This window comes from Phalacrocorax carbo, chromosome 12, assembly GCF_963921805.1.
Source record: "Phalacrocorax carbo chromosome 12, bPhaCar2.1, whole genome shotgun sequence".
Lineage (NCBI taxonomy): Eukaryota > Metazoa > Chordata > Aves > Suliformes > Phalacrocoracidae > Phalacrocorax > Phalacrocorax carbo.
Genome location: NC_087524.1, coordinates 21,080,687 through 21,104,231, shown reverse-complemented (window position 1 = coordinate 21,104,231; position 23,545 = coordinate 21,080,687). Strand labels below are relative to the sequence as shown.

At 40.0% G+C, this 23,545-nt stretch overlaps 1 long non-coding RNA gene across 1 annotated transcript; it reads right to left on the bottom strand.

Annotated features, from left to right (window-relative positions):
- Positions 1 to 346: 346 nt before the first annotated feature.
- On the bottom strand, positions 347 to 23,024 carry LOC135315444 (uncharacterized). The gene is made up of 5 exons (XR_010374903.1): positions 22,857 to 23,024; positions 22,560 to 22,658; positions 21,297 to 21,354; positions 8,668 to 8,866; positions 347 to 2,167 (listed from the first exon to the last, which is right to left on the bottom strand). It is a non-coding gene; the product is annotated as an uncharacterized LOC135315444 (long non-coding RNA).
- Positions 23,025 to 23,545: the final 521 nt, after the last annotated feature.

Sequence of the window (23,545 nt, the reverse complement as noted above, 5' to 3'; positions counted from 1 at the left end):
ACCCTTTCCCTACACTGCCTGCTCAAATGTAAAAGTCAGGAGGAAGAACCTTCTCAGTCTCTGTTTGTGAGACCTCACATGTGGCCAAATACTCGTTTGAAGCCCAGAAATAGAAGAAATATAATATTAGCAAGGTAGATTTATGATACACCTGATTTAAAAAAAAAAAAGCATTGACTGGTTAAAACCATTCAAATTATCAAACTGGAATAGCTAAGTTAGCTAAAACTAACACATTTCTTACTTAGATATTCACAATTTACTTTTTCACACATTCTTGAACACCTGTTTCAAATCCCTGCTTTGATTCCTGTTAGAGGTTTGCTAGCAGGAGCGTTTGTGGAAAATGAAGACCATAAAGGTTAAAAATTAATTCATTTAGACAGACCTATGAATATTTGTGAAAAATACTTTACTTAACGTATTTTAGATACAGGTCATTAACAGAAAAGCGAGTATTCTATAAATAGTTAATGCAAGGCTTGTTTGCTTAGGAAAAAACTGAGAATTGTGTTTGCAATCCTAATGCACCTAATTCACTCAAATCTGTGCGTCTTCCTGGGTTTTGATATTTTTGTAATTGGGCTTCTGAGGAGCTCCTGTTGACAGTAAATGACTGGTTTTGTGAGTTTTGCCCAACAGGTCCAAATATTTGAAGAGAGACACCCCATATTCTTCCACTCACCCTCAGAAACAACCTCCTGGCCAGACCCGCGTCCCATGGACACGTGCGCTTGCAGCCACCTCGATGCTGCTGTAAAGCGCAGCAAGGACCGACCCATTCGTGCCAGGATTCAGCGCCGCCCACCTCGGTCACCGGGAGCGTGTCGCCCCCGTTGGAATGATGGAGGGGACAGAAAGTACCTTGGGACCATTCGGCAGTGCTGGAAGTGATGTAAGATGAGACCTGGATGAAAACGAAGCAGAATTTTTCTGGGTTTTCATGCATTATTAAGACTGAGATTTTAAAAATTAAAACTTTATTTTTCTTTTAAAAAATGCAACAGATGTGTGCAAAGACAAAGCCGGTGCCTGCACTACCTCGTGGAAGCCGTTTTATAGTTATGTTAAGCAGTTACCGGAGGAGAGCACAGTGGAATGACTGCATGTATCTGTCATATGTTAATTAGGGGAATCTGTATAGAGCCAAGTTTTATAACCTTGTTCAATTTTAAGAGGTTTTTACAGTTACTGAATGCATTAAAAACCAGAAAATGTTATGGGGATTGTCCATTGAATTCTACGCACTGGAAAGCTCACTTGTTGGGCCTACGGGGAGAGCTGATTTAGTTTTGCTATATAGCCATATGAGTACAACAAGCAAAACAACAGTATAAAAATGTGCAAATCAGAGTCGGCGTAAACCACAAGACACTCGGCAATAAACCTTAATTTGACTGCAAAAAGCAATTTATAAAAGAGAGCTCTTGAACATCTCTGGTTCCTCTAATCATATCTAATTATGGATAGATATGTTCTGTATGTAGAGCATCAGGAGAGACGTTGCATGTTCTTGAGCCGCAGTGGTGAATGCTGGAGCCCTGCTCAGGCTTTAAAGCCAGTCTGTGCTTTGCCTCAGGACCACAGGTCAGACCCCCAAGAAAAAGAGATTTTGGTGAAATGCCTTAGATAAGCAGAGGGATTGCCCCGCAAGCAACAGCAGCAGGAAATTAAATGCTGTACTTTTTGGCGGGTGGTTTGGTGTCTACAGCAGAACTGATCACATCCACTTTATTTTACTCATAGGAGCCATCCAATTAGCTTCAATGGAGCTACTGCCCCTGCACGCCTGTGGAGGGTGCAGGTACCCTCCCTCTTCTGCCCGAGCCCTTTCCTGCGCAAGTTGGCCCTGCCAAGGGTAGAGAGGACCCCACCTCCACCACTGCCACCACCAGAAAGGGCGGTAGGTCCCCCCAAGCACTGCTGGGTACCTCCCCAAATCACAGCCAAGGTGTCCGGCAGCAGCTGGTGTGGTTTCTTCTCTGCTCTTTCACCAGCAGACATCCAAAATAGTCATTTAATTCCCACCTGGAAACTGGGGCTTTGCAAGGAAGCTGGAGGTCAGGGCAGAGGCAGGACCTTCTCCCCAGGATTGACTGCAGATGCTCTGAAGAGCTGCTCCAGGACAGCAGGCAGGGACCCTAATGGGTCTCCATGGCCAACGAGGCTGGAGGAGGCAAGAAGCAGGAGAAAGGACGTCAAATATTGGGACTGACCACCCGCCTCCAAGGGGGACCCAGCAGCTTGGGGTCGGTGGCAGGATGCACCACCAGCGAGGAAGGAAGTGGCCACGGTGTGAATTATCACCATGTAATTCCCAGATAAACTAAGTTAATAGAGCTGTGGCCTAATTAAACCCCATCCTTTGTTCTCTCCCTTCTTCTCAAGGCAGTGTGAACCCGTGCAGTGTTTTCACTTCTGGGCAGGGAATCCTGGAGCCTTTCCCCAGAACAACAAAAAAAATCCCATTGAAGTGTTTCTGCATATCTGCAAGCAGGGCCCTGCAAGATCTTCAGGTGAAATGAAGCAGAGAAGACAACAGGAAGCAAAATCAACACAGGATTGAAATTTTTTTGTCATATAGTTACTTAGTAATTAAATCAGAAATGGGCCGGGTTGTCCAATTAACTTCGCCAAAACTGTTCAGACCAAAGTGACAAACAAGATTTGAATGAACATAGATTTTAAAACAAACGGAGTTGAATACACAAATCAGGATGGTTATATGCTATGGAAATTTCATATATCTGAAATATATTCACACAATAAATACAATGAAGGCTTGGCACACCACCCTTATTTCAGGGGATTTAAAATGTAACAGCAACAAATAACGTTTTCCACATGAAAATTGTGAATCAGCAGCTTGATCTGTTCCCAGTTTTCACAGGCAGAGTCCTGTCTATTATAATCTTGTTTTTCTCAGCCATAAACACAGTGTGAAAAAAAAAAAAAAAAAGAGAGAAATTTATGTTGAATATGGTTATAGTTATTATTTCCCTTCTGGGGATTTATTAAGCATGTGTTAGGAGTTTAGGAATAAAATGAAATTGTTTTTTCGCTACATGGATGTCTTCTGTGACTATCTGTAAAATTTCATTAAGGTGTTAGACTTGATATTGCAGATCAAAGTAATCCCCAGAGATTAGGGAGACCCTGCTAATTGACTAAGGTCATGTACTGCACTTCCCACTGGCACTTTGGCCTACATTGACAACAGAGGAGCAGTCCCATCTCAAAGGACCGTTCTATAAAAATACCATTTTCTTTATCCATAGTCCAGTTTTCACACCGCTACGATAACAAGGGATTTCATAAATCCAGGTGGACTGATTAGAGTTTTGAGTATGTAACTTTCTGAGTAAAAAATATACATGATACTTTTGAACAATTTTGACATTTTATCTTACCCTTTAAAACTCACGGGAACATATTGCACGTTAGGTGTTTAAGAATAAAAAGTGTCAGCATCTATAGCAAGTTCCATCATTCAAACTTGGCACTAAAGAGGATATTGAAAGTGTTGCTGCAGACCATTAAAACCAGCTAATTTACAACCAAAGACATTGTTGCATGAAGTACCAACTTGGTCAATAATTAGGGCTTGGAATATATATCCAGCTTTGACAAGAGAAAGTTCCTAAAAACCTTTCCCTGTTGATCAAAACATACGATATATTACTCTCAATTGGACAGTCACTGTTAATTCTATGTTGTGATATCATTGAAAATTATGGACTATCGGGGGGGCGTGGTGAGGAATTATTCCTGCTGTCAGCAAGATTTGTGAACCCATTGCCGAGATATATGCTCCCTCTTGGATCCTACGCTTTGAAATGTGAATGCTGGAAAAGTTGGAGGGAATTCAGAAAAGAACTACAGAAATGAACGATGATTTGGAAAATATGGCTCTTTTCTGTCTTCATCGTGGGACAAGTAAGGAACTCATAGCCAATTGTCCAGAAGTTTAAGGGCAAGATTTACAGTTGCATGGAAATAAACAGCGGAGCTCAGATCATACAGCTCATTAATTTAGCAGACTATAAATAAGGACGACTGACAACAGCAAGCTGAGTGAGAAAGGTGCAAATTAGAAATCAGCTTCCAATTTTTAATGCTGTAAGCTATATACCAAGTGATTTTGCCAGTGTTCTTTCACTAAAAGTCTTAAAACATTTTTTTTTTTCCTAAGAAGTGCTCCATTTCAAGAAATTTTTTTAGGTTCGATTCACTGATTGTTTTTCCTCAAGTTTATTCAAGTTCTTCTTGAAGGGAAGATTCACACTTGAGGCAATGTCATAAGCAATGGGTTTACTGGGTACGTTTTAATGACATTAATGGATGTAACAACCACCCTTCCATTCACCGGATGAAATCCCCATCTATGCAGAAGGATAGTAGAAGGCTTATGACATACATAAAATGTGTGTCGTTTGCATGGAGATGAATTTCAGACTTTAGAAGCCAACAGAATCACATTTTCCATTATGTTCACCCAGCAGAACGGATTTCATTAATCAGCCTATCATCAAGGTCTCAGTCCTAACACATTACTCACACTAAGTAATACCTAAGATGCAAATAGGTCCACTAAAGCAAAGGACGCATCTGGAGAAGTTGTGTCGTTCTATAAGTGAAGGTGCTTTAATGGACTTTGAGAAATCCCTAGTTTCACAAATGAAATTCTCATACCCTTTCAGCTCTTCAGAAAGGTCTTGAATAAATAAGCTATTCAACAGAAGTATTTAATCACTTATAGCACCGGGGAACTATGAAAAAAGTTAAACTGTTGAATGATGCACCCCAAGAAAACTGGTAAAATTTACCATATACCTCTTCTTCAGCTTAAACAGATAGCTTGAAATTCCTTTTCATTCAGCACTTGACGTTGAACTCTTTAAGCCACCATTTTGAGTAAGATACAGGAGGCTTTAAGTCCCAGTAATATGGAAAGACTTGGTGTAGATGAGGCTTTCTTTACTCTTAATTCTCCGGAATTCCACATGCTGCCAGTGTTTTTAATGCCCCACATACCCATTTAAGCATCCTGTTACTTGGGGTGGCTAGGTTTATCCATGATACCTGTCTTTATACTGAATAAAACATTCATTTTCTATCTCATTAAAATCTTCCTGAAGTCGGCTGGACGCTATATTTTCCTTGTTTTATGTCCTAAAGAATACTATGAAGTTTGAATGACAAAAGTGACTAAAGAATGAAGCAGGAGAAATCCCAACTTCTATATTCACATTGATTTACCCTTCGGTAAATCCCATGAAGCTTTTGGACCTTCCTTTTCTCCAAATGCAAAGGAAAAGTAAAAAATTTCATTCTTCCCGCTGAATCGAGCACTCATGTATTATTGTTTGCAAAATGCCTAAGAGATGTTAGGTGGGTTTTGTACCTTTTCACGTAGTTAATTTTTTAGTTGTTTCCTACTGCGATCGGTGGTATGTGAATCGTTTGAAAGACTCTTTGGGATAAAATGTGGAAAAAGAATGATATATTTGTTAATTGTTGTTGCCGTTCTTGCTATGATCTTTGGCAACACCTGCTGGTGGTAGTATGCAGTGCTGTAGCCACTCTACATATGTGCCTTCAACATATAGACCTTCAACTGGGAGCGCAACCGCTATCCAACCGCAGAGAACACGGACTCAGTGAGCGGGCTTAAAAATATCAGGCCATGTTCATGAAAGCATTCGCATAGGCTTTAAAGGCTCAGGCACGCTTTCGCATTAAAATGTGCCTGATTCTGTTTCCCAGCGCATCCGCTGTGATTTGTAAAAGTTGCAATTTTACGGTAACTTAATCCAAAGAGAATTTTGTACAGAACATCTTCTGTACACTTTCTAGTAACAAGGTATTTTGAGCAGCAAGACAAATAACATTTAGGCATCTAATAAAATCTGTCTGGGTTTTTTTTCAGTCTCAAATCCTCTTTTTTACATAGTACAGCAGCAAAGCCTCGTATTGTAGGTGAAAGTCTGTAAATCTGCAGTAACTGAAAAATAACAGAAGGCGCAGCAGCATTCTTTATGTTAGTCTATATTGATCGGCTCTAATGAGCACCAGTGGAGCTGTAGCTAATGGTGGTATGTCTGGTGTTAAGGGCAAATGTGGGAGAAGATTATCAACCCAAGGGGTTTAACAGTTGCTGGACTACCCTCAGCCCTCAGGGCAATGATGCACTTGAGAGGTCACTGTATCAAATGAGGGAAAAGATTCAGCTTGTGCTGCTGGAAGAAATGCAGCAGGAGCTGTATTTTAGCCGAGACTACAGGCATCAACAAAACAGCTACTATCTGCCGCTCGTTTCTTCCCCTCTCCTTTCCCCCGACCGCTGGCTACCTAGCATTGCATTTCTAATTAAGAACCATAACGTCAGTGATCTGGTAAGGGGTAACACAGAGCTGCTCCGAATTACTCAGGCTTGAACATGCACATGGACAAAGTAGGCAGCTTGGCACAATCAGTGCAAGGGACTCGCGCAGACGCCGAGGAGAATGGCAGGTTACAGCGCAGAACGCTTTTACACCTGATGCCTGTTTATTACCTGGGGGGGTCACGCTGCCATTTGATGTGAATTTGCTTGATATTTCATTCACTGTGTTGCTTGCCACCCCCTTCCGAGATCTGAGAGGGGCGAGATGAGTGACCACCAGAGCAGAGAAGGCCACTGGGCTTCAAGGGAAAGTTAACTGGCAGATACGAGAGAACGCTCGCAGTAAAAATGTTAGTGCAGAAAGGAAGCTACAGGTATTCACAAAGATAAAAATGAACTGAGAAATGCCTTGAGGTGTATGGCATGTCGCACATTCTATGCTTTAATAGCATAATGGAATAATTTTAACTGTGTGAGGCTCCAAAACACACCAAGAAGTTTGGTTGAGAACCCAGCAGTGAGATTTCAAACATTTATCACAATAAATGCATATATATATATATATATAAAAGAAACAGAATATTTTACTTAATGTTGTAAATAAGCAAATTAAATATTACCTTAGCTCCTTTATGGCATGCTACCCTGTGGTTATGGCAAATTATTTATTAGGTCTTTAAAAATTCTAAGACATGGATTCCTCTTGTTCCTTAGAGACCGACGATAGGTCAGATTATTAGAAAAAAATCTTCACAGTTCTAATTTTTTTGCAGTGTTAATATGCAGTCAGGCTGAATCTAGCATTCTTTGTTCCAGTCAGGGATTTCAACCAGAGTTTTGCCCAAACAAGGATGAAACAAGTCAGGATTTGGTCAAAGATGAAGAATATTTCCTACCGCTGTCAGCAAAAAATAAGGCTTTAGACCGTTATCAGGATGTTGACATGAAAATACCTGAAATCAGTGGAGCAGGCACTAAAGCTGGCATGCACACTCACTGGGAGCAATGAGGCTGGTGACGATAAGAAATATTTTCTGCAAAGAAGCAGGAGCTGACACATCTGACGCTCGCTGCCTGATGGGCTCCAGCTCAGGGGTTTTATGTCTGCCGGCTCCCACCACTGTCCATTAGACAGGCGCCCGCACCAGGGATGCTGTAGCCACAAGTGACACTAATGTGCTCAACTGTTGACACTGGGGAACCCACAGAAAAATGTGTTCATACCTGTGGTTGCACGCACGGTTAAAAAGTGACCTGCTCTGGCAAAACAGAATGAGGGAGTTTGCATCGCCGCCGCTTCTTCCATTCATCCGTCCGAGTCCTCATGCTTTGGTAATACTGAAATCTCCAAATATGCTAGCAAAAAAAATAACTCACATTGTTTTTAACGTACATCCTGAGATGTATTTATACATTTCCTGCTGTAGTTTGAATTCATACTTGGTTCAGGCGACACCACGGTCTTGCCTTACAATATGAACCTATGAGCAGACTATGTGGCAAATTCATGACACTAACTTTCCACAGACTTGAGTTCAAAAGCAGCTTGAGTGGGCTTTCTAATCTATACAGCTATTGGAATTCCTTCCAATGGGAAACGCTCTGTTGTACGAGCTGTGCGAGACGAGCGGAAGGTGACCGTGGCCACCGAGCCCGCAGAAATGCTGCTGCAATACTGACTTACCGACAAGGCCGAGGCTGGGTTTAGGAGCCTCAGAGCAAAGGCAAGAATCCTGGCTCAAGATGAAGCAAAGAGCTAGATAGCGTGTTTCAAGTGAGTGCTCATCCCCTTCAAATGTTTTTTATGTCAAAATATGTGTTTAAGTATGTGTTTTTCTCCTGCTCGTATTTCAGCCTTGGGACCTCAGTTTCCCGTGTAGAACTGGGCACCCGGAGACACAAAGGGCTGTTCACGCTTGAGAGGTGGGACCTTGTTTTCATCATGGACTCTTCTAATACTCTAAACCATTTCTACACTTTTTGTTATTACGTTTTAGGTTTGGACCTATTTCATCTTAAGAAGGTCATAGATAAACTTTCAGATGCCATTTTTCTTCTAATGACAGAAGTGACAATTAAATTCCTGTCTATATAGCAGCAAATTCCATAACACACACGGACCAGTTTTACACTCTATTTAGAAAAGGAAGATCTCTCTGCACCGAAGTGAAACATTTCTCTGAAAGGATAATGTGAATAATAGAACAAAAACAGTTTTGTGATGACTTTTTTCTTAAGGAGACTTTACAGTTTTGTAATGCATTATTTAATTTATTTCATACCTTTTTGTTCAACACGCTGTACCTTTGGACAGATGAACATCTGCAGTTTGGAATCATCTTTTACTGGTTTAGCTGAGCTGGCAAGTAACGGCCAGGTAAGAAACAAGCGCTGCTGAATGATTTGACATTTCTCTTTCCACAGCTGTATCTCTTTGGTTCGGGGTAAGTGCCATGTGCGCATCAGAGGGTTCATCAAAGCCTGCAGAAGAATGAAGTGGAAATGCGCATCGCAGCACTGGCAGGAGCCTGGGTCTATACGGGGCTTACTTGGGACCCTGCTATATTTACCTCTATCATGGATGTTAACTCCAAAATCTAATTAGTCCAAAATACCTCTTCCAAAGCAAATAGGAAAATGTAAACGAGCACAAACATTAATGTTACCAAAAAGCTAAAACAAATAACTCGGTGATCATAATGACATTTAGATAGCAGTCTTAGAAGTGATTGGTTTACTCAGATCTTTTGCTGTGACAGGTGTATAAGGGTAGGATCTTGCTTCGCAACGTCTGCAACAAAACCCCCTCAGAGTTTAATGATGTGGGAGTCCAGCTGAGGGACCTATCTTTTTTTTTTTTATAAGAGTTAGTATTGACTAGTCATTTTGAAATGTTTGCTTTGAAAAGGACATGCTATTTATTTTTTCTTTCCATTTAAATATCAAAAATAAAAGATCTTGCTCTAGCTCAAAGTAATAATCCATACGATGAATAACCACCCAGCGGCATAACACGTTTCCCCACTCAAATTAAGAATAATTTTCAGCTTTGAAGATTAAGTAGCCACCAAGTTTGCCCCTTTACCCATCAGTATCAAAAAATCTTACCAAGTCATTATAACCTAGGCAGCAAATAAAATTTTTCTGGTATATTTTTTCCACATACATTTCAACCACATAAACGAAATGCAGCTATTTCAGGGATTTCTAAGAAATGCACCTTATTTTCTTTGCACTGGAGGTTTTCACTTTACAGTATCCTAGCCTTCACCCCTCAAACACCACTAAATCCCATAAGTGATCCCAGGATGATGCTGTTTAGCACAGTACTATTATTTTCAATGAAGCAGCAAGTACAGCTGCATGAGCACTTGAAAATGCATGAGTCTTGCCAGGTTGTGAGTGGAACCCAAAACCTGAACCTTGTGTAGTTTAGAGGAAAAAAAAAAAAAAGGAAAAAACCCTCCAAAACCAAAAATTATGTTCATTTAAAGCCATTTTAGAAATTAATCTATATGAACATAAAATCTGTTTCATATCCGCAGATCACATGGAAATCCCCTCTTAAGGAAACAGCCCCTTTCCTACTTACTGATGTCTTTTCGGAGAGCATTGGCTCTGCTCTCTGAATCCCAACATCTTCCTAACACCTCCTGGGGAATTTGGCCACAAGGATCCTCCCTTCCATACACGTCCCTTATGGAAACACAACCATAATCCCCGTCAACCATGATGGGGTGAGAAACTTTCCTGGTCCTCACTTTCCTGCCTGGAGCATCTTAGTGATGACTTAAAAATTATTTAAAATAGGTAAAGTGCGAATTAAACCATTCAGACTCAAACCAGCACAACTGTCCAGAGCTTCTCAGCAAAGCGGTTCTGCCGTTTAGTGCAAGAGGAGCTCGGCTGAACTTTCAGCACGTTTCCCCTATGACAAGACTGTCTGTGAGATCTTTGGGTGGCGGAAAGATTTGGACCTTAAAAAGTTTTCGCAGGTCATTTGAAGAGTATTTAATAACACATTCTTTGCTTGGTCTTAGAGTGAAATAGCCAAAAAATACCAAATCGTCTCAGTGAAACACAATCCAACCAACACTTTCCCCTCTCTGGCTTCATGGGGTTTACAGGACTCTCTCCTCTTTCTTTTTAATTCTGTGTATCTTTCTGTCTCTGCAGTTCAAGCCTGACTCAGCACAAAAACCCAAATCTTCATATTCTGGTATTTCCTAGGTACCCAAATATTATATTTATAGGAATTCAGCAAGGTCTTTCCTGCCTGAGGTCTCCTCACTGGCTGATGGAGCCAGGCCAGGTCTGCAGTGGGTCTCAACCAGTGCAGCTTTGCTGACTTTAACAGAGCTTCACTAAATTACTTGAGACAAATCTTTGGCTTCTTATTTAAAAAATGCTCCTAAATTGCTTGAGGACAATATAATCACAGAATGGAAAAGATGCATCTGCCTAACTATTAATTTACTTTCTTTAAGATCAAAATATTAAATGACTTCTCAGCTCTGAGGCTTCCAGGACTTGAGCCTTCAATGGATTGCATTATGTGACCAAACTTTTTGGTCAGAGGATGAACTACTCCTGTTTTCAGGAACATTTTCCATTTTGACGTCTCATAGCCAAAAGGACAAGGTTCGGTGTACCAATTAAAGCTCATTGCAGATGAACTCTGTTAATAGATCTGTTACATGATCCCTGTGCTAGCTTTGGCCAACAGATTTCTTGTCTTTAAGTTTATTCCTAAATTTTTCCATCCAAACTCGTTCTTTTTTGGGGGGAGTGCTTTTATCTCCATCTCCATCGACTCCATTTGTGCGTTTGTCCTGTCATCATCATCTCAGTGAATAACCCTCCCATGACTATTTACCTGCATTCCTTGCAGGTTTCTTAACATCCAGGCTCCATATTTATGCCCACTGCCTCTCGGTTCGGTCACTGGGTTACTGAGTTCAATCACCCCTTAATTTATCTTTATTTTTCCAGAGAAAGAGTAAATTTTAAAATGTTTCTCTCAAAAAGCAATCTCACAACATTCAAGCATGTGCTTGATGCCTTCCCAGAATACATACCTGGTTCTCCAGTACAGAAAGGCTGCTATGCCTAAAATTGAAGGGTAGTGGTTTCATATTTAAAGAATTATTGACAGCAGTGTCACTAATGGCGCCTTAACACAGAAGACAGCAAAACCTAATTCAATATGGAGAAAACTTTGTTGATTGAAAAACAAAGAAATATATCATTTCATTACCTGCTCGTATAAAATCATTAGCAGTAAAAGGACAGCAATGAGAGAAAAATCAAGTGCTGAATCATGAACACAGTCAGCAGATCAAGGTCTTCTAAAAAATCTTTAGCAGGGAAAAGAAGAAACAGTGGATATTATTTCCAATTATTTCTCAAATTGGAACAGAGAAAGGAAAATAAAAAATACACACACACACACACACACAAAAAAAAAATCCCTGACTTGGTGCTACTGGAGTTTGTAGCTGGAAGGAAAGTCCTTGCTTATATTGAAGTAAAGTTCTGAAAATAAGCAAAGAACAGATTTATTGATTTTTGGTGAAGTCTGGGTGTAAAAAAGAGAAAGAATAAAGAAGTGCTCTTTGCCCGCTATGTCCAAATGACATCCCCAGTGGCCTTCTTAATGGTGGGGGAGGGGAGGGGGCAGGTGCCTACCCCGGCACATGGACACAACTGCCCTTAGGCTAGGGCTAATGGTATTGGCTGAGCCTGCTGTAAGCCTCTCTTTTCTAATAGCCAACTTTCTCTGTGCGAGAAGACAGACAGATATTGATTGGTCCAAATGCCCTTGAGTTGACAACATCTGAAATGAAAATCCACAAGGCTAGCACAAACTTTCTGCAAGTTCAATTTCTGGAATCTGATTATGAGGCTGGACTGGGAAACTGTTCAGACATGTAAAAGGTCTCCTTTTGTCGCTGGCTTTATACGTGTAATTATCGGGAGGTAAGCGGCTTCGTCAGATTTGCTAGACAAATGGCAATTTTAAGAGGCAATTTAAGGGTAATAGCGTTTTGATTAAAGGAAGAAAGCAAGCCATCTCTGTCGTGAAGTTTAACGACAAAGGATCTAATTCGCAAAGACACAGGTCGCATTTCCTAGCTGTAAGCAATAATTAGGTATAAATAAATAAAATATGCATTTTCTTTTCATTTGCTGCTACAAGGGATGCTTTCAAAAGTTGCTGAACAGCGTTAGAGAAAACTATACAATTTAAAGGGTTCACCTTTCGAGGAACTTACTTCATCCATGCAAAGTCTAAGGTTCAAACTAACACTGACTACCAGCAAGTCTGGTTTTATTTTCTATTGACTTTGTTTTCCAGAATTAAAATGTTGAAGTTACAGTTTGCAAATGTTAAGGATGGGGAATCGAGAAAGGTGGAGGAGTTTATCTGTACCTTATTAAGCATTCTTTTTTTATTCTACAAATTCCTCCTAAATCAATACATTGACTACTGTATATACCTTAAATAAAGCATTATTAAAGTGGAAGCAGTGTTCCTGTCTTAGCGGGTTATTTAGAAGCATAAAAGATACACTCTTAAGAATCAGTCTCATGCCAGGTAAAGTACAGCTGGAATACACATTAAATTTATTCAGTCATTGATTTGTAATGTTGATCCTCCATGGCTTCATGTTTCTTTTCTCATTAATCTTAGTTAACCCTCTCAAAACAATGCCAACGTTGTCGTTTGATGTATTGAAGATCCAGCGTGCAGAGGAAGCTGCTTTCTAGACTGTGATTCCTGCCATCAGTAAGGCTAAAGTCACAGAACCAACGAATCTTGTTTGCTTGGTTGTGGTTTGGGTTTTTTTTTTTTGTTAAAAAGAGAGTTTTCTCTCGAAGGGAGAAACAAAGAAAGAAAGAAGGTGCTGTCCTAAGACAGGGCATCTGACTGATTTGGCTGCAGAGTATTAATAGATCTGCAGGAGGTCTCCTATGGGGCAAGGAGCAAACTGCTGTGGTGTTTCCACTAATAAAGAATCAGCTCCAGAGGAAAGCCACTACAGAGGAAGGCAGAAAGCCGCAAAGAACAATCCTAATTCAGAAATCAAGATCTCTGCCTGTAAAGTGCCATTAACTATTTTAATCTGTGGTTCTTATTAAAGTATTTCCATCTTCCACCTGCAACGCCTTCCTGTCCACCCGATATCGGTGCTTTTTCAGAGAAGCTGGTTGAAGAGGAGGAGGAGAGGTCATTTCTGGAGGAACCAACAGCAAATATGTACAAGTGTGCAGACACGCGGAAGCCTCGGGCACGTAGCACCCTGCAGGAGGTGGCACTCGTCATTAAAACTCTGTCCTTTCCCGGGTAGCATGAATTGGGTTGAACCCATCATTCCTGTGGGCTCCACACTGGGCATGCAGAAACTGAGCTGCATCGATCACTAACCACTTCTGAAAATCTTGCCTGCTCTCTTTTTGGCAAGTACAGGTAAGAATATATTCATCATCGTATGTCATGATGCACGTGACAAATATCAGCTGTTTAGACTAAATGGCCTCCTCCTCACTGCAGAAAAGTATCTCTCGCTGCAAAACCATAACCAGGGTCATAGTCCTTCTTGAGGATGCAAGTGCTTTTATTATGGATCAGCTCTACGGGCTTTGATTTTAGCATCCAGCTTACTTTAAAATCCATCTGTCTTATAATTATCATGTCCAAACTTCCCCATTTGACTTTATAATGAGCTTTGAATCCCAGCAATATAGTATCAATAGAGGACAAAAATGGAAAAAAAATATATCCCAAGCTTCCATTTTGCCTATAATTATTTACAGACCGTAAGAGATCAAGACACAGATGAAGAACGGCATCCCCTTTCACATCCATAGAAGTTACATTCAGCATCAAGGGGGAAATGTTTTAGCTGAAGATAGACTATGAAGTAAACATTAGCAGCAAATGTGAGTCTCGTTTTCCATAAATCCATCCCTTGAAACTGTTTCTTCTTTCAGTACCAAATAGTCTTTCTAATCTTTTGCCTTTTCAAATAGCTGTGATAATATTAAAACCATGCTTCACAGTAAACAGCATTTCTGGGATTTTCCTAAGAGATGTGGCTTTGGATAAGAAAGTGCAATTGAGTTAAAGCAGTAGGAGAGCCTGGAGTCAGTGGGGTTTGTTGTGATCAGTTGACCACTTCCCAGTAGGCATCTCTGCAGTCGCTGAGAATTACTAAACACCATTTCAAGGAATATAGGTAATTCAGTCAACCAAAAAACCAAACAAAATAACCCCAGCATAAAATACATTTTAAAAAACCCTACTGGCATCTGAAACGGAGAAATCTGTCGAGCCTGCTTTGAATCATTCCTGGTGTACGTAGCTAAGTAAAACTCGGATGGGCAAAACTTCTTAATGTGCACATGGATTAGTAAAGAAATATTTCTGCAACCACTGGAAGATTTTTGAGATAGAGAAATGACAAAGCTGGGTTTTTTTCCCCAATACTTAGAACGTATCACGCCTTTCACGCAAGTATAGCACAACACGTTGCGGAGTAAATAAGAATGCGCTATTTGATACAACAGTTCAGAGAAGACGTTACAGCAGACGGATTTCCTTGCTGTCAGATAAATGCGTGTCAGGTTTGTCCTGTGCCAAGCATGGCTGTCTGTGGCCTGGCCATGGTTTTTGCTGGAGTGCCTAGAAAAAACCTTGTAATCCCTGCCACATTTCCTCACGGTTTTTCATGGTGAATTGAAGCTGGCTGATACCAGCCAGGACGAACAGCTGAGGACCATTCAGGTACAGCTCAGGCAGTTCTCAGGCTGTTCTCTTTTCACTTAGAGTTCCTGATCTGTCATCAAAAAAATTCCGTAAAAAATTCTCAGCAGGACTTTCATGGCCACTATTGACAAGTAAATACATGCATGTAACGTCCATACAGATGTCACACACTTTGCTGAAACGCCAGCACATGCAAAATTGAATGAACAATATCTGTTGGTATTTTATCATTATTGCACTTCTAAGACAATACTCTGCTACCTCTATAAAGAATGATAGGACAGGCAGGCTGAAGTAGCTGCAGGGGATCCTATGCCTGTTGACTGCCAAAGCTGCTTACTGCTTAACAACTGATCAACTGGCCCCCAAGGCAACAGCTTAACAAGCCCCAGTAGAAGTGGACTCAAGATTTCTTCCTCAGCAAAGAAAATGAAACCATTTACCAGGTATGACCAACATCTAGAAATCAAGGGTAACAGCACCAACAGCACTTCAGCTCCCAGCTCTTTAGAAATAGCACAGTATTTTTAGTCTGAATTCCTAAAGTCTAGCACAGCTTACTGATATTGCAAGAGGAGAGAGGAACTTGGTCCAGGGCTGCTTTGCAGAGACAGAGCTTGGCTTGCTGCGCCTTGCACACTTACTTGCCTCCAACACCGCCGGTGGGAAGGGATGCTTGCGGGCGCTCTGGGGCAATACCATGTCATACGTGTGTGTGAGGGAGAGAGAAAGCGAGGGAGAAAGAGAGCGCTTCGGTACTGAAATGCAGCAATTCCTCTGGGGTGAGATGTGGCAGCTGTTTACCAGCACAAAGCAATTCTGTACAGCAGTTTCAGGGAGGAAATGAAGAATACTGTACTCGGCTGAAACTACAGGGGGGATTTTAGGAAGGCAGAATTTAATTACCCAAGCTGGAATTTGGCCAGGACACCAGGGCTCACACCTCTGCTCTTGTGAAAAGTGCCAAGGGGTCTTTAATAGTAACAAACGGTGAAGATTTTGGGTTAGCGTTTCACCTGAACGACGCCTTCAATAACGATTTGCTTCTTAACAGCACGCTAACAAAACTTTATCCAAAAGTCCCTGGTTTTGCAGTGGAGTTTCTGTGAAGAATAGCTTTTCTTATGAAGTTTCTGTTTATCTCGGGATCATCTAGAAAAAGCTGCATTGTAACACGTCTTCAGGTCCACTGCAGGAAATGAAAGGAATATTTGCCATTTTCAGGCGGGGTAGACCACAGAGACTGCCACCTAATATATCCAGATTAGCTGAATCAGCTCCATAACCTACCAATAGCCTGACACGTCTCCTAAAGCATCCATACTCTAGTTCTTCCATCCCTCGAGTCAGCAGTGTTCTTCTTAGGAGATTATTTTTTTTTTTTTTTTTTTAGCAATGTTTCTAAAGGAAACGTGAAGCTAGAGGGAGGGTTGGCGTTTTCCAATTTGTTTCTATGACTCACGTTTTTATAGTTTCAGTCCTGCAGCCATCAGGAGAGGTGTGAAGAAAACCTGCAAGGACAAACCTTATTTGAAAATTGGAATGACCTGTTAACAACTCACCTTCCTGCACACAGATTTATTAGCATATGTTACTGGCTGTATTCAGTGGGGCTGTTACTTGTGAGGCTGGGTGAGCATTCTCCACTTCAGGTTTCTCCTCTGTTTTCACTTCTGCCATTTCTTCCTTAGCCATATTCTCCTAATTAAACTTGCAGATTTTTGAATGTTGTTTGATTCATGCCTCCAACTCTTCATTTCTAGATCATTATTCACCTTCTCCCTTTATGAATATACTAAAGAACTTGACAATAATGAGGCTGCAGATTGCTGAAACTACCCTGCATTATGTTAACTGGTAAGTGTCACATCATTTCTTTGTATTTTCTACTTGTAATAGACTCTTTGTGCTTACACTGGAACAAGAACCTGTTTTCTGCTCCGTGCCCCTGCATTGCCCTCTGTAGGGCATTACATTTTTGTAATGACCAAGTTACCACTATTACTGAACACGATATCAACTCTGGAAACCTGTTAAGTGTCCAGACACTGTGCCATCTGCAAAAGCTTCTTGGGAAAAGAGAAGGTTCAAAAACCCTGGTTAACTCTAGAATGTTTGTGACAACTTCTAATAAGGTCAGAGTCCTCAAGAAGAGGGATCCGTACAACCCTGAGACCCTAAGTTTTTGGAAGAGCTGTGTCAGACCTTCAGAGGCAGCTTTCGGGTTTACCAGCAAGCTCCAGCTTTTCTCAGCCATGCTTAAGCATATTCACTGTAAAAAAGTTTGCAGATGCTAATCTGTCCCATATTACAGCACTCACAATCTGTAGAGAGAAGCAAGGATGATCTTTAGGACCTATGGTCGATAGGGTCCAATATGCAGAAACTGAACATCAAAGCAAGAAACTAGTATAATGTCATAGCCAGTATCACATCCAACACACGAGAAAATGGATGCCATGTCACGCCCACGTGACACGGTCTCAGTGAAATAACCTAAGTACAAAAGAAAGGAACAAAACAGCGTAGATTTACTCAACAAATATATAAACAAAATCTTTAACTCGAAATTCTAGGCATGACCGCTCTAGCAATGCTGCAACGGCATGTGAAATGCGAGCTCCATGTCTGCCAGCACCAGGAGGATTTCAATATCACAAGTCCTAATGATTTCTATTGCCTCATTGTAGCATCCTCTGAAAGGAAACACAGGACCGGATCAATGTAGTCATTGACTGAACTCACTGTATGGATAACTGATGTACATTAATACAGTCTACATTCAACTGGAGTGGTCCTCAGAATTACAACTAAAGGTATAACAATGCAATCTTCGCTTTAACCTGAGCAACAGCTGAATTGACTTTTCCAGCTCTGTTTTCAAGTAGACACTGCTAGCTCCGTTGCAGGGCAGTGTTGCAGGCCCCCAAGCATCCTCTCCGTAAAAAGTGGAGTATCGTTAGGTGAGGTAACCCCCAAACACAACTCATCATAGCATACATCCGCACCATTTAAAAGTACTTTGTACTTCTAAAGCATCTCTGCAGAGTAGACTGATCTATAGGTGCTTTATATATACCTTTAAAAACCTCACAGGAGGTTGTGAGAGATAAGAATCAATATTCTCATTTTATGGATGAGCAACCAGATTAAACAACATACCAAAGGCTACACAAATTTTGTACCACATGTTCATAAACAGGATTCCTATTCCGTTGCTGGGATGCATATAGGATTTTCTCCTACGCTACGAAACTCATCTTTCTCTCAACCACAATGAACTTGCCTGTAGCGTAAAACTACTCCGCAACTTTACGGCTTCCTCTTCATTTCATCTGGTTGTTTGTTCTGCTGACCCAGCATCACCTCTGTAACACTGAAACCCAGACAAACCATCAAGTCCTGCTTTCTGACATAGCAGAGCAGGGGATTAGAGAATAACTGTTCAGCCTGTAAAATTAAATTAAATATACTGTGCACACCATACCCCATTTTACGTGCCGCAGAAGAGATCTTGTCAGAGCAGCTGAGGCCTGAACTGGGTCCTAGGTGTTACACTGTTTATTTCAATGGAAAAGTGACCAGAAGGAGGAAATCCCTATGACCAATAAAATTAACACCGCAGTTCACTAGTACCCAGAGGCCAATGGCAAGTCATGGGACTGGGGGGATGAATACCTAGCAACCAATAACTCATCCAGCCAAGACAACTGTCCAGAGTAAACAGAGTCCCAAATATACGTTTTAAAGGAATCAAACTCTACACATTGTCTTTCCGAGCGTTCATCTCAAACTTTGATTAGTTCAGTGTTTGGTTGATGTTTTATTTTTCACAGAAAAACAAGCAAAAACTAATTCTGTGCCAGGGGACTATTTTTAAAGAGAAATAAGAGGAAATTCACAGAGAGAGTTTAACCTTTCAAGATCCAGAATTTCAGAAAGCAGGATTACTAATTCTGCTTCAGTGTGATTTAAGTTGCATTTTTGGATGTTAGTTGGGTATATTTCAACAGGAGATCTTCCTGCCTCATGAACTGAGAGAGAAAATTAGCAGGGTAGTGTGAAACGTGATTATCCATAGGACAACTACTAAAAAAATTACTGTTGCAGAATTTATTTGGTATATATCTTCTACATTGATTGATGATGACGTTTGGAAAATAATAGGCAAATGCTTCAAAATAGTGTTAAACTTTGAATATTTGAAAAATAATTTAGAATACTTTGAAAAAACTCTTTTTTTTTACTTCTTGTTGGTTTTCCTTTAAGGAAACTGCTAATTCTAATTTCACCATTAGAAAACAGATCAATCATGGGAGTCATTTGTACCACTTAGTTTATTCAGCGTGGGCTAGTTCTAAATTTAAAGCAGAGAGACCATCACTTTTTTGATGCCACAGAAAGTCTACCAAGTTTAAGCAAGAATATAAGACATAACTGTGAATTCTTAGAAATAAAAAACCACGTTCCCTGCGTTAACTTATTTAGCATACAGTCATCACAACTCTTTGGGGAATCACGTTTTCATGTAGGTACCATTAGCCAGAGGTGTATCAAGTAACAGTATACACACGGTACAAATTTCAGCTCCATTATTCTTTCTAAGGAATGCTGAGAAAAAAAATTTATTATGATCTCAGTTATAAAAGCTTTCATTTCTTACAAAAGTCTTCTCACACCCTTTAATTTTCTACTTGATGTAGTTTCCAAAGTTTTCGGTAACCATCTCCCAGTTATTAGCAACTCACAAATGAGACAAAGTGCTATCACACGTCTATAATTGTAGCATCGACAAGGTTAAAACACAGCTCAAAATCATACATTTAAATTCAATATCTAACTATTGATAGATACGCTTGCATGTTTGCTTCTGCATCTTCCTTCACAATGAAAAAATTACAAAATACCTGCTGCTAAGTACTCTAGACAGATGTTAGATATGCTGAAAACTTTTTGAAGATTTTACTTCTAGCCACTAAAAGAAAGTTCATGAATATTTCCACGTCGAGGACTACCAACAATTTTTCTTTTCCAGTGAAAGAATTTCGCTTAACATCATGGGTCAATCAAGTGTTTTAGTCTCAGGAGAAAGTGGAAGAAATCACTTGAAAATGGCTGGAAAAAAATCTTAGTTCCAGAAGGAGTTTTGAAAAGGTGGACTCAAGGTCAGTAAAGTGCTAAATGCTGTTCCTGACTCTCGCCAATCCCTTGGTGCTCCAGTTCATACAGCAAGTTGATTAGAACAAGCAGAGCTGACTGCCTTAAAGATGCCTTGTAATAGGCCACAATGCATCTGTTAGACTTGTAAAAATCAGGTATATTTTATGGAAAGCCAAGGCGTACTTGTTTGTACATCTTAGAAGAGGAAGAACAGATGCTCGGTGCCTTAAAAATATAAATACATACGCTGTGATTTAAGTCATAAAGATGCATAAACGCATACTTTTAAAAATCATTCTCAATTTCCCTTAAAGATCTGAAGAGCTGTGCAAATTTTATGCCTAATCGAAGCAGATAGTAGCCTTTATATGATAAAACTATTTTTCAGAACGGAACTTAACCGTAGAGCAGAAGCATTTCCGAGTGGGGTTAGCCCGGTTTTGTTCAGCCTTACGCATAAAGCACGATGATCAAATTAATGAATGTCATAGTGTTTTGGAGGTGACTCTTCTATCTAGAGAACAAATACTACTATTGACCTGAATCCCAATACAGTGACATTACTATGTGCCAACCAGTCATTTTTATATTAAGAATAAGCTAGTACATGTAGAACTGATTATAAAAGCTAAATGCTCTTGGGATCCCCTACACTGAAATTAAGCTCAACAAGCTCCTAGGAAAGCTAAACAAACTGTCCAAGCTTGTGAAGCTTTGTTTAGGTTGGGGATACTGAAAAAAAAAAAAAGAAGAAAGGAAGAGAGGGTTGTAAGATTTTGAAGTAGGTCTTCCAAAAAGATCATCTCACTTGTTAAAGCACCTGTTGGATTCCTTAGCTAGAAGGAGGTTTATTTTTATATTTATGTTGTCTTAATTTATTAATTTAATATATTCAGAACCAGTTCAGAGCATTTGAGACTGCAGTAGTTGACCTAGCAATTAGCTGACTGTACTAAGTCTCTGACTTTAACACCAACTTACCTTCAAGAGCACTGGTGTTTTACATCTGTAGGGCAAAGGTGAAGTCGTGTACACAAGACTGTTGAAGAGAAAAGGCGAAATTTTTAAACTATAGTAACATAATGTATAATAACATAACTACATTCAGGGAGAAATCAGTACTTTTTTTTTTAAATGCATTCATATATATGTTTCCTACACATAATATGTGTGTAGCTTTCAACAATAACTTCAGAATTATTTTTTTTTGAAGTTTCAAAACATATTAAGAGACTCAAACACACTACAATTAAGCTTTTACCAAAATTGCACCTGTACAAAATGATTTATGGTTTAACCAATTGGAGCGACCGGGATTTTCCACATGAAAAATAGGGTGTTTTATCGAAAGGATAAATTAACACTACAGCATTTTATAACTACTAATTAGGATTTAACAGTAATTCAGTAAAATTATTCACCTGACTTTGTAACTGAAATGTCTGACAAACAGCAAAGTCAAACCTCTGTTTCAAGTCAAAGGTGTTCTGCGATTGACATACTGTAAAAATAACACAACGGAGCTATCATCGTGTTGGCTGAACAAGCAAAACAGAATGTGGGCTGGAAACCAAGCTCATTTTTATTAATTTGTCAGAATTGCACAAAAAGCCATAGTTTGATTCTAACAGGGAAGACAATTTGAAGCTTTCCCTTTTAGCAGTATTAAAAACAGGACTGCAAAAGTTTGGGGAATGCCTCCAGAACAGTTGTACCTGTGCAAACCTTATCTTTCCATGCTCACCTTCTGTATTTCTACAGGTTTTCTATGTAATAAGATTACAAAGTCACTGTAAGCTTTTCAATTTGTATGGATTTCTCCTAAAAACAGTGGTGGAATGCATGAATGAAATGGTGGAATTCCATGACCGCTTATGCAGAAGGCCAGTCTGGATGACCGTAATAGCCCCTGTCGGTCTTAAAATCCATGAGTCAATTAATAGATGAATCTGATATAATTTAGAGGCTTGTTTTCATGGATCCACTTGAGATTAAATATAAACGGCTAAGCTTTAATTATTTTAGCATCTGAATTTTGTCAAGCAAATTACTTCAAAATCAAACCATGACTTTCCATCCTGGTGAAAACATTTAATTACACTAACTACTAGTAAAATTAGTCCAATATGGTCTCAAATGCTTTTGGTTAGTGTTAAATACTGACACAACTATTTGTCATCCCTCCGGGTTCTAACGCGCCGTAACATTTCCCAGGTCCATCCAGGACAATGTTCACCCACTCACCTGCAACAGAGGCAACAAAGGCTACCTGTGCCTTGAGATCTAGTAAGCGTTTCCAAAGAGCTGAAGAGTGACAAGTGCCATTATCATGAATCCGAAAAACTTTCAGAAGAGCAAAAACCATGGATTTTTGTATAAGCTTAAGAACTTTTTGCAAAAGCCCTCAAAACAGTAACTCTAGGTCAATAAAGCATTTGTCAGCGACAAGATACCTGCAGAGCCAGCTATTTTGTACCAGTAAAAGGCAGCAATGCTTGGGCACACAACCGACTGAAGGTATTCCGATTATTGATCGATTACCTTTCTGCTGAGGACCTGACAAATTTTCGATATCACGATTCACATGGCGAAGACGTTAGAACTGCGAGAAGTATATTTTCATGCATTCTTCGACCTGTTTTCCTTGTCGCATCTACAAATTTCTTCAGTAAAATTCTTTCTCGTTGCAAAGATATTTTTGGAAGTGGACCGGCAGTGAGCTAAGCCAAGAAGTAGAGGGAGTCAATCATCTGCTTAGAAGCAGAGTGCTGTTTCAAAGTGAAAAGTTTACCAGCGTCAGTGTTAAGTTTCACTTACGGTTATTAATACGAGCGTGACCACAATAAGCTGAGGTAGCAATGTTGTTTTCATTTGTTCACACAGTACATTTTTTTCATGAGAGTAAAAAATGTTCCTCTAGAATCGCTCTAGCACTGCAATAGCTGGGAGTAGCGAGGTGAAATATGGCAGAAAAATAACATTCAGCCAAACAACGTGTTCCTGAACACTGTGACAAAACTGGGTTTAACTCAAACAAGGTCACATCCTTAAAAAAATCACAAATCCTGAATGCATAACTCACTCTGACACTCTGACTTTCACTGACGTGGGAAGACGGCCTGCTAAAACCTGCTTTGAATGCACAAACTGATAAAAATTAACGTCGTCGTTTTAACACGATGAATTCTACAAACCCTGCTCAAAGCCCAACACCACGTGAGCAGCTGACG